The sequence below is a fragment of the Carlito syrichta genome, unplaced genomic scaffold (genome assembly GCF_000164805.1).
Source record: "Carlito syrichta isolate Samal-C Ts95f unplaced genomic scaffold, Tarsius_syrichta-2.0.1 Scaffold245254, whole genome shotgun sequence".
In the NCBI taxonomy this organism is placed as follows: Eukaryota; Metazoa; Chordata; class Mammalia; order Primates; family Tarsiidae; genus Carlito; species Carlito syrichta.
In genome coordinates, this window is record NW_007189350.1 from 17393 (window position 1) to 26088 (window position 8696).

The following is an 8696-nucleotide window of genomic DNA, read 5'->3' on the forward strand; positions in this document are numbered from 1 at the left end:
ATCAGTTTGTATATTGTAACCTCTGGCACAGTTTAGAAGACAGCCTTTATTAAAGAGTATAGATACTGGGTGCAGTATCTCACGCCTGTAATCCTAGCACTTTGGGAGGCAGAGGTGAGAGTATTGCCTGAACCCAGGGGTTCAAGACCAGCCTGGGCAACTTAGTGAGACCACATCTCTACAATAAATTTAAAAATTAGCTGGGTATGGTAGTGTAAGCCTGTAGGTTCAGCTACTTGGAAGGCTGAGGTGAAGGGATTGCCTGAGCCCAGCAGGTCAAGGCTGCAGTAGCTGTGAGCGTGCCACTGCACTCCAGTCTGGGTGACAGAGACTTCCAGCTAAAACACACACACACACACACACACACACACACACACACACACACACACACAAAGACCCCCCAAAACAAAGAGTATAGAGGTGTGTCTAAAATCTTATGTGATGATTGTCCCTTATATAAAAAGTGTTTTGGGGAACTTGACTCTAAGGAAGAGATTCAGGGTGACATGAAAGGAGAATTTTACTCAATTCTGGATAAAAAACCAGGGTTCGACTAAGTTTTAAGATTAGTGAGAGAGCAGTATATAATGTAGAATTTATTTACTTATTTGGTTTGCTTTTTAATTTGTTTAATTTTTAAGAATATCATACAGTAAAATTGACTTTTTGATGAGTACACATTCTATGAGTTTTAACATATGTATAGACTCCTGTAACTACCACCGCAATGAGGACAAAGAACAGTCCCATCTCCCCAAAAAACCTTCTCAGGATCTCCTTTTATAGTCACTCTCTCCTCCCACACATATGCCTTTATTTATTTTTAATTGTCCTTCCCAACAATTTATGAGAATAGGTTAAGATAAATTTGATTCAACCACACACTTTATAGAGTTCCTACCGTATACTGACCCTGTGGTAAGTTCTGCAGGCTAGATAAGGAGTATCATATGTGAACCAGGGCTTTAAAAGAATGTTATAATATAATTGGCAGGATCAGCTTAATACATTGGAAACAATTAGAGGACCAGATAAGACACTGTTTAAGCAAGTGCTAAATTGGCACAGATCAGGAGATAAGAAAACATCTGTCCAGGTTAGAATATAAGCTTCTGCAGCTGAATGACACACTACTTTTATGTATATCTGTCTTTCTATGTGAGGACAGACTGAAATGTATTTAGAAATGCAGAGTTAAGTTTCACCTCTGAAAGTGTTATATTAGTCTAAACAGATGAAAGGGAATCATACGCATGTGAGAGTATTTACAAAAGTTTTCAGAACCTACAGTAAAGGAAGTCTACCTAAGTGCAAAAAACTATTTTACTTTTATAGGATGTGGAGAGACAGATGACTGCCAAATGGCTTTGCTCTGTGTCCAGAGAAATTTAACGAAGCTGACAGCCAGATATCTATTGCAGAAGTCTGACTAGAATTTTCCATTATGAATATAGTGCATGCGAATTCTGAACATATGGCTCCCATCAGTGATCTATGAGGAGGTGATGGAATGTAGGTTGGGGAAGACAAGAGGAAGGCCAAGTCTCTGACTCTAAAGTGAGAAGCAGCTGGACCCCATATGTGTGTGTGTTTAGACTTGGAGCCAGCTTTATGTCGAGGGAGCAGGCAGTCACCCAAGCCTCATGATTTGTAGGGTGTAGAGAAAGGATCTTCCTTTGCCAAATTCTTTCCCTACAGGCAGGGCCCAGAGCCTGAACTTTCCATTAGAGAAAGAAATGAAACATTCTGTCTTCCGGAGCCCCTCTTTGAAATGTTGGGAGCTGGGTGGGGGGAGGGACACCAACCTATTAAGCTGGAAAAAGCTATCAGAGTCTTGTTGTGGAGCAGTTTAATTAGCTTAGCAGAACTAGAGGGAAGGGTAACACCCATGAGCTAGGATAGGTCTGTGTGTCAGTGCGTGTGTGTGTGTGCGCGCATGCGCACGCATGCTGGGAGTCAGTGTGTTTGCGAAAAGCTGGCCTCATACAAATTAAATGTAATATTTAGTGCACATATACATATTTCAACTCATTTGCTATATGTTGGGTGCCTGCATTGGGTAGTCTCCAAGGTGGCAGACCTCCCTAGTATTTAGCCAGGGTACAAGTTATTGCAGATATTTGCTAAGAGTTGATCAAGAAGATGGCTTTCTGAGGCACCTTTGGCCTGAACATCTCAAAGGGCTTTTAAAAACACATTCTAGCCAGCCCTCACAGAAAGTTGGGGTAAAGTCAGGGGTGTAAAACCCATGACGTGAATGGAGAGGTTAGCTATTGGAGACGTTATCACTTCTCTAAAAATAACTAGATATTTATGGCAGAGGCAAGACTGTCTAGTGTGTGTGTTGAGAGTCAGAAACCCTACCCTTTCCAAGCAAATGAAGTGGTATGAAGAGCAGAGCTTTCTGATCTTGTCCTGTATACCCTGCACCCTAGGTATGGTCCTGCTTTGCATCCTGAAAACTGATCTTCTCAAAACCAAATTGTCTCTGGAGCCCTCTTCCTGAGCTATTTTTAGCTTCAGTTCAAACTTGCTAAGCTGGGAAAACGCATAAAGCTCCTTTATCTTTTGAAAATGAAGGTAAAGATACTCTAAGAAGCTATGAAGATAGGAAGGGTCTCAATAAATGTTGAGTGTGTGCATGCACACACTCAACTTGACTATTTGAAATGTGCAAGTCAAATCAGTTCAGAGGATTATCTAGCCTTCAGAACACGGAAGCACATTGGACCTATGGAGAAGAAGCTTCATAAAACTTAAATCTCAGGGTCAAAACAACATCATCGATACTTTGATATAAAAGAATTAATTCATCTCACAATTCTGCATTTTTGGTAACTATATACCTACTGAACCTTTTGTATTAAAAAAGCAATGTACTTTTCAGGTTGGTTTGAGCTAGAGAAAAATCATCAAACCCTCATGTGGGTGTGGTGTTGGCTTTTCTGAGTTAATTGCTGGATGGAAAATTCAGACTATTTCTCAGCTTGAGTCATCTGAAGAAATTGGATTTGCTCATTTGCAGGTGGAAAATTTAATGTCCCCGTTAATTTCTTCAGATGATGACATTTAAAGGTGAAAGCGATAATGCTACTGGGAAGGTGTACCTGGGGATCATGGTCTTTATGGTGCTGGGGCAGAGAGCTGCTGTAGAGGTCATGTGAATTGTCTTTGGTCAAAGGACAAAAGCCAGGGTTCCAGTATAATTTCCCTGTAGATTTATAATGGAAAATTCCCATTATAGCTTGTGGGCATATAATGTATTAGAGATTCATAAATAGAATTTGTGGGCCCTGAGACCTACTTTCTGCCAGCCAAATGGGTGTTTGTAACTTTTGGGTGGTAGCTAAAAATGGGGACCCTCCCCGCCTTCTCAGCCTGTTCCATTTCCAGGGGAGTCAAGAAACTGTTATTTCCAATCATGTCTCTTCTACCTAAATCTATCCATTTCTCTTTGGTCAGTGTTTATTTACATGGAAAATAGCTTCTCAGCATTGTTTTCATCAAATTCCTTCACAGACTACTGGACCATACTCCTCAAGTCTTCTCCAGGACAAATAACTTTTTGTAGTGCAATGTAGGCATTTCTCAGTTCACTTCAGAATAAATGAGCCTTTAGACTTCTTGCTTTTGCAATAATAACAACACTAAGAGCTAATAGTCATGGCTCATGCCTGTAATCCCAGTACTTTGGGAGGCCAAGGCAGGAGGATTGCTTGAGCCCCAGAGTTTGAGACCAGCTTAGGCAACATAATGAGACCTCAACTCTAATAGTTGATAGTCATCATTTTTTTAAAAAGCTAATTTTTATTGATTGTTTACTAACTACCAGGCAATAGCGAGGCATGGTGGCTGACATCTGTGGTCCTAGCTGCTCAGGAGATTGAGGCAGGAGATTTCCTTGTGCCTAAGAATTTGAGACCAGTCTGGGCAACATAGCAAGACCCCCATTAAAAAAAAAAAAGAATTTCCAAATGAATTGCTAGACAGTGTGTGAAGGATTGGTTCGTTTTATACTCCTGATAATCCAGTGGGGGGTAGGAATTACTATTTTTGCTATTTTAAAGATTAGAAAACTGAAACTGAGATTTAATTTGTCCAGTTCACAATATAAGTTTAAACCATATGTTTCTATGATTCTCTACAGCTTTCCTGATCATTAATATTGCTCTGGCCTTCTTGTCTGTTTATTTTTCATAAATGTATATATATACCCAGACACATATATACAAGCATATTGGAAAATGAATGTGGGTAAATTGGCTAAATGTGTGCCATGCTGCTTCACACCATTCTGAGGTATTAACACTCTTTAAAGGAAAGACTAGCTGACCTTCATCTGTGCTGAAATTATTCCCTTGGGAATATTTCATTTCTCTTTTCCATTTATAAGCTGCCTTGAAGAGCAAATTAGTTCTATGAAGAATGCTACATTAAGTTTCAAAGTGCTAAAGTCAAAGGAATTTTAATATTTTCACCTTTATTCTATCCACATATGTCGTAGATGATAAAATTTTATAGCAGTTCCTACTCTGTGCATTGCCTCCTAGTCTTAGGGGCTGTTGGGTGGCGGCTGAGCTGAACCATTGCACATCCCCACTGAATGGACTACCGTATAGTCTACTCTGTAGCCCTTTATGGTCTAGTAGGAGGAATAAGCATGAGCACATGTTATAGCTGAAAACAAACCATGCTGCATGTGATGTCTGGGTACTAAGTGCATTTTCAGAGTTGCTCCTGGTCCTTGGAGGACCGAGGAATGCAGACAGTGAAGTGTATATTTTCAGGGGATTTAATAGTGTCTGGAAATTCAGGGAGCCAGGATGGCATTTAGTTTAGGATTTGAGGGCAAGGAACTAAGGAAGAAAGTAGAGGAGATCCTGATGTGGAATTCATTAGGTTTGTACTAGCATTGAGCTGCTGGTCCCAAAATGGCACTTCTGTGTGCCATATTGGGATGGGGGCAGAAGGAAGAGCAACAAGCCTTGGATCCTAAGCCTGGCTTTGCCACTTTAAAGGTGTAAGACTTTGGGCAAGTTAAGTCTTACCTCTAGGCCTTGGTTTCCTCACTTGCAAAGTGGGAATAAGACAATGTGCACTTCACAGGCTTGTTGTAATGGTTAAACAGGTTACTAAATGGGAGACTGCTTTGACTCTATAAAAAACATTAGAAATGTTAGTAATCACGAATAATTATATTTTAGATATGTTGTATTCTATATGAAATTTCTTTATTCACTTTTTTCTTTCAAAAATATCTATTACTTTCCTGAGTATGTTTCACAGTGTGGAATTAAAAATATTGTTTTAGCACATGATAGAATTAAGTTTAGCCCCTGATTCCATTTTACCTTCTTCAGTCCACATTTAAGCAGATCTAGGGTGGCCTTTCCCTGTTGGGGACAGGCAGTAAGCTTCTCAACTCTCTTAAGTTAGTGTGCTGCCTATCACCCATCTATTCATTTGACTTCAAAGCTCGTGGCTTGTTCTTAATCAGTAGCTTAGGCCAGTGGTCTCCAAAGTGGGGGATGTATGGACCTCAAAGGAGTATACAAGATGATTTATTTGGGAGTGGGCCAAACATTAAAATTTCTCCTTGCTTTTAATCTAAAAAATGAAGTAAGTCTTAATAATATTTATATTTTCATTAGAAAAATTTTTTTCGTTGCTGGGGAGGGGAGCACATATCATCAGTTAGGGTACTCAAACTTTATTTGCACAATGACCACTTATATACCTAACTTAGAATTGTGCCCCACATCTTTAAAATAAAAATAATAATTAAATAGAATTATTTATTTATTTATTTAATTTTTTTGAGAGACAGGATCTTCCTATGTTGCCCAGGCTAGACTCGAGCTCTTGGGCTCAAGTGATCTTTCCATCTCAGTCTCCTGAGCAGCTGGGATTACAGGCATGAGCCACTGTGTCCAGTTTTCTTACTAATATTTAATCTTTGGATTGACATTGCCACTCACTTGTATCTCTGTGTTAGACGTGTTGTGTATGTTCGTCAGCACTCTGCCGCAAGACAGGGTGTTTCATAATTAAAAGTGGGTTTTAGCAATGGCTTCGCTTGTTTTTTTGCTTTCAGTATATTGCAACAAACTGTGGTTTACTTGTGCAGGGAGAAGCTTATAGCTTATGTAATATTAAATGATGGAATCTTTTGAATAGTTTGGAAGGAGATGACCATGGAATGACCATGGAAATCTTTTGTAGTACCTTGAGGTCTCACAAGTTATTTTGAGGAAATATTTTTTAAACTGTTGAACTTAGAGAAGAGTTTCATTTTTTTTCCCCTTTTAAACACAGACAAGTATTCCAAACTTGCTGACCTTTTCTTGCTAAGTGGTTGGCAATAGTATGATACCCAGAACACATTACTATTTTTTAAAAAGACAATCTATTTCTTCAAGGTGAATTGTAACAATGAGCAAAAAAGAATTGCTTAAAAAAAGCATATCTTAATAATGAATACTGGAAAATGTTTCTATCTTTTATGTGGCTTTGTTGCTTTGTCACCTAAGAGAAAGCTCTGGTATCTGCATAATTTTAAAAATTGGATAGAAATATTTTAACTTCTTTAAAGCTTTTCCAAATGAAGAATTTTAGTAATCTAGAACCAAGTTGTTAAAAATGTTAATATATCACACCTTCTGGTTAGTTTACAGGCACAACTTATTGATATCAGGAAATTTACTAGACAAATTACAACACAAACCTTTGAATAATTGGAGAATAAAATAAAAATGCATTCATGAATATATATTAAGAACAATGATGTACTTCTGTTTGAATCCATGTATCAGTATGAGCTCTCTTTTTCAACCAAGATATCCATTAAAACTTAGTATCAAAATAACCTAGGCCAGGCATGGTGGCCTATAATCCCAGCATTTTGGGAGGCTAAGGCAAGAGGATTGCCTGAGTCCAGGGATTCGAGATCAGCCTGGGCAACATGGCGAGACCTTGTCTCTACAATAAATCAAAAAGTTAGCCGGGTGTGGTGATGCATGCCTGTGTTTCCAGCTACTTGGAAGGCTGAGGCAGAAGGATCACCTGAGCCCAGCAGGTTGAGGCTGTGGTAGCCATGAGTGTGTCTCTGTACTTCTCCAGCCTGGGTGACAGAGTGAAACTCCGACTCAACCAACCAAACAAACAAACAAAAAAACCTAATTTAGAACAAGTCCTTCAAATTGCTGTATCATAAGATTTAAAAAATTAAGAAATAATGTTGTTGTAGTACTCTTATTTAATAAATTATGCTGAATAATAATTTAATTTTATTATTTTTGAATTTTTTTAATTTTAAAGATGTAGGATACTATTCAGGGTCAGGTATACAAATGTTCATAATGCTTCTGAATAATAATTTTAAGTGAGAACAAAACTATTAATAAAAGTCTTACCACTAATAAAAGTCTTATTTTAAGTACTGATAATTTTATTTTTCTCATTCTTTTAAAATTTTTAGTATATATGTTTATATGATAATATATGTGATTATTAGTATAGTTGTAATATATGTATATAATTTGTAAATAAATAAACTCATATTTGATTGTTTGGGGGGGTATGTGCTTTTTTACAAAACTGATTGTGTTAGCCACTAGACTAGACTGCTAGTTGCTCTAGGTACTTGATGGTGCACGTATCTTTGGGTTGTCTGCTACGATTTCTGTCAAAGGCCTGTCTGAGATAACTTATATTTAGGTAAGAGGCATGCTAAGCTCTGCCCACCCCCACTCTTATAGGTATTAGGCTTTCTAACCTTGGCTCAAGCTAGATCACTGAAAGGCTATATATCTAGGTTGTTTAAGGATGCCTCAAAGTGAAAGAGTAGGGCTGGAAAGGTACTAAAAAGTGTGTGCAGGTCAATAACTGGAGAAAGAAATGGATTAAAGTATGGAGGGACTGAAATTTTGTGGCACTCTCCATCTCCAGCTTGAACTACTCTTAGGCCTCAGAAAGGTCATCTCAAGGTAATACTCTACAGCACATCTCATTCCCTTTATGAACCTGCCTCCAGTCACACAAAGCACACAAGACCGTAAAGAAGAAAGAGAAGTGCTGAACAGTATTATCTTGTGTTTTTTCTTAATTGTTTTATGCATGTAAGCCCTGGATAATGGGATAGAGGTTAAAAGCAAGAACATCAGACAGACCTTAATTTGAATCCTGGTTCCACTAGTTGTTTGCTGGCTCTATGACCTAGGGCAAATAAATTTTATTTTTTGGTTAATTTGATCTTTTTATTATTTATTATTTTTAAAAGTTTTATTTATTTATTTATTTATTTCAGTTGGAGTCTTACTCTGTCGCCCAGGCTGGAGTGCAATGGCATGCTCACAGTCACTGCTGTCTCGACCTGCTGGACTCAGGTGATCCTTCCACCTCAGCCTTCCAAATTGTTGGAACTACAGGTCCGTGCCACCATGCCGGGCTAATTTTTTTGTTTGTAGAAATAAAGTCTTGCCAAGTTGCCTAGGCTGGTCTTGAACCGTGGGCTCAGGCAATCCTCTCACCTCTGCCTCCCAAAGTGCTGGGATTATAGGTGTGAGCCACCATGCCTGGCTAAGTTTTATTTTAAAGATGTGGGAAACAACCTAATCTTTTTTGAATCTTCCTTCCTTCCTTCCTTCCTTCCTTCCTTCCTTCCTTCCTTCCTTCCTTCCTTCCTTCCACCTTGGGGT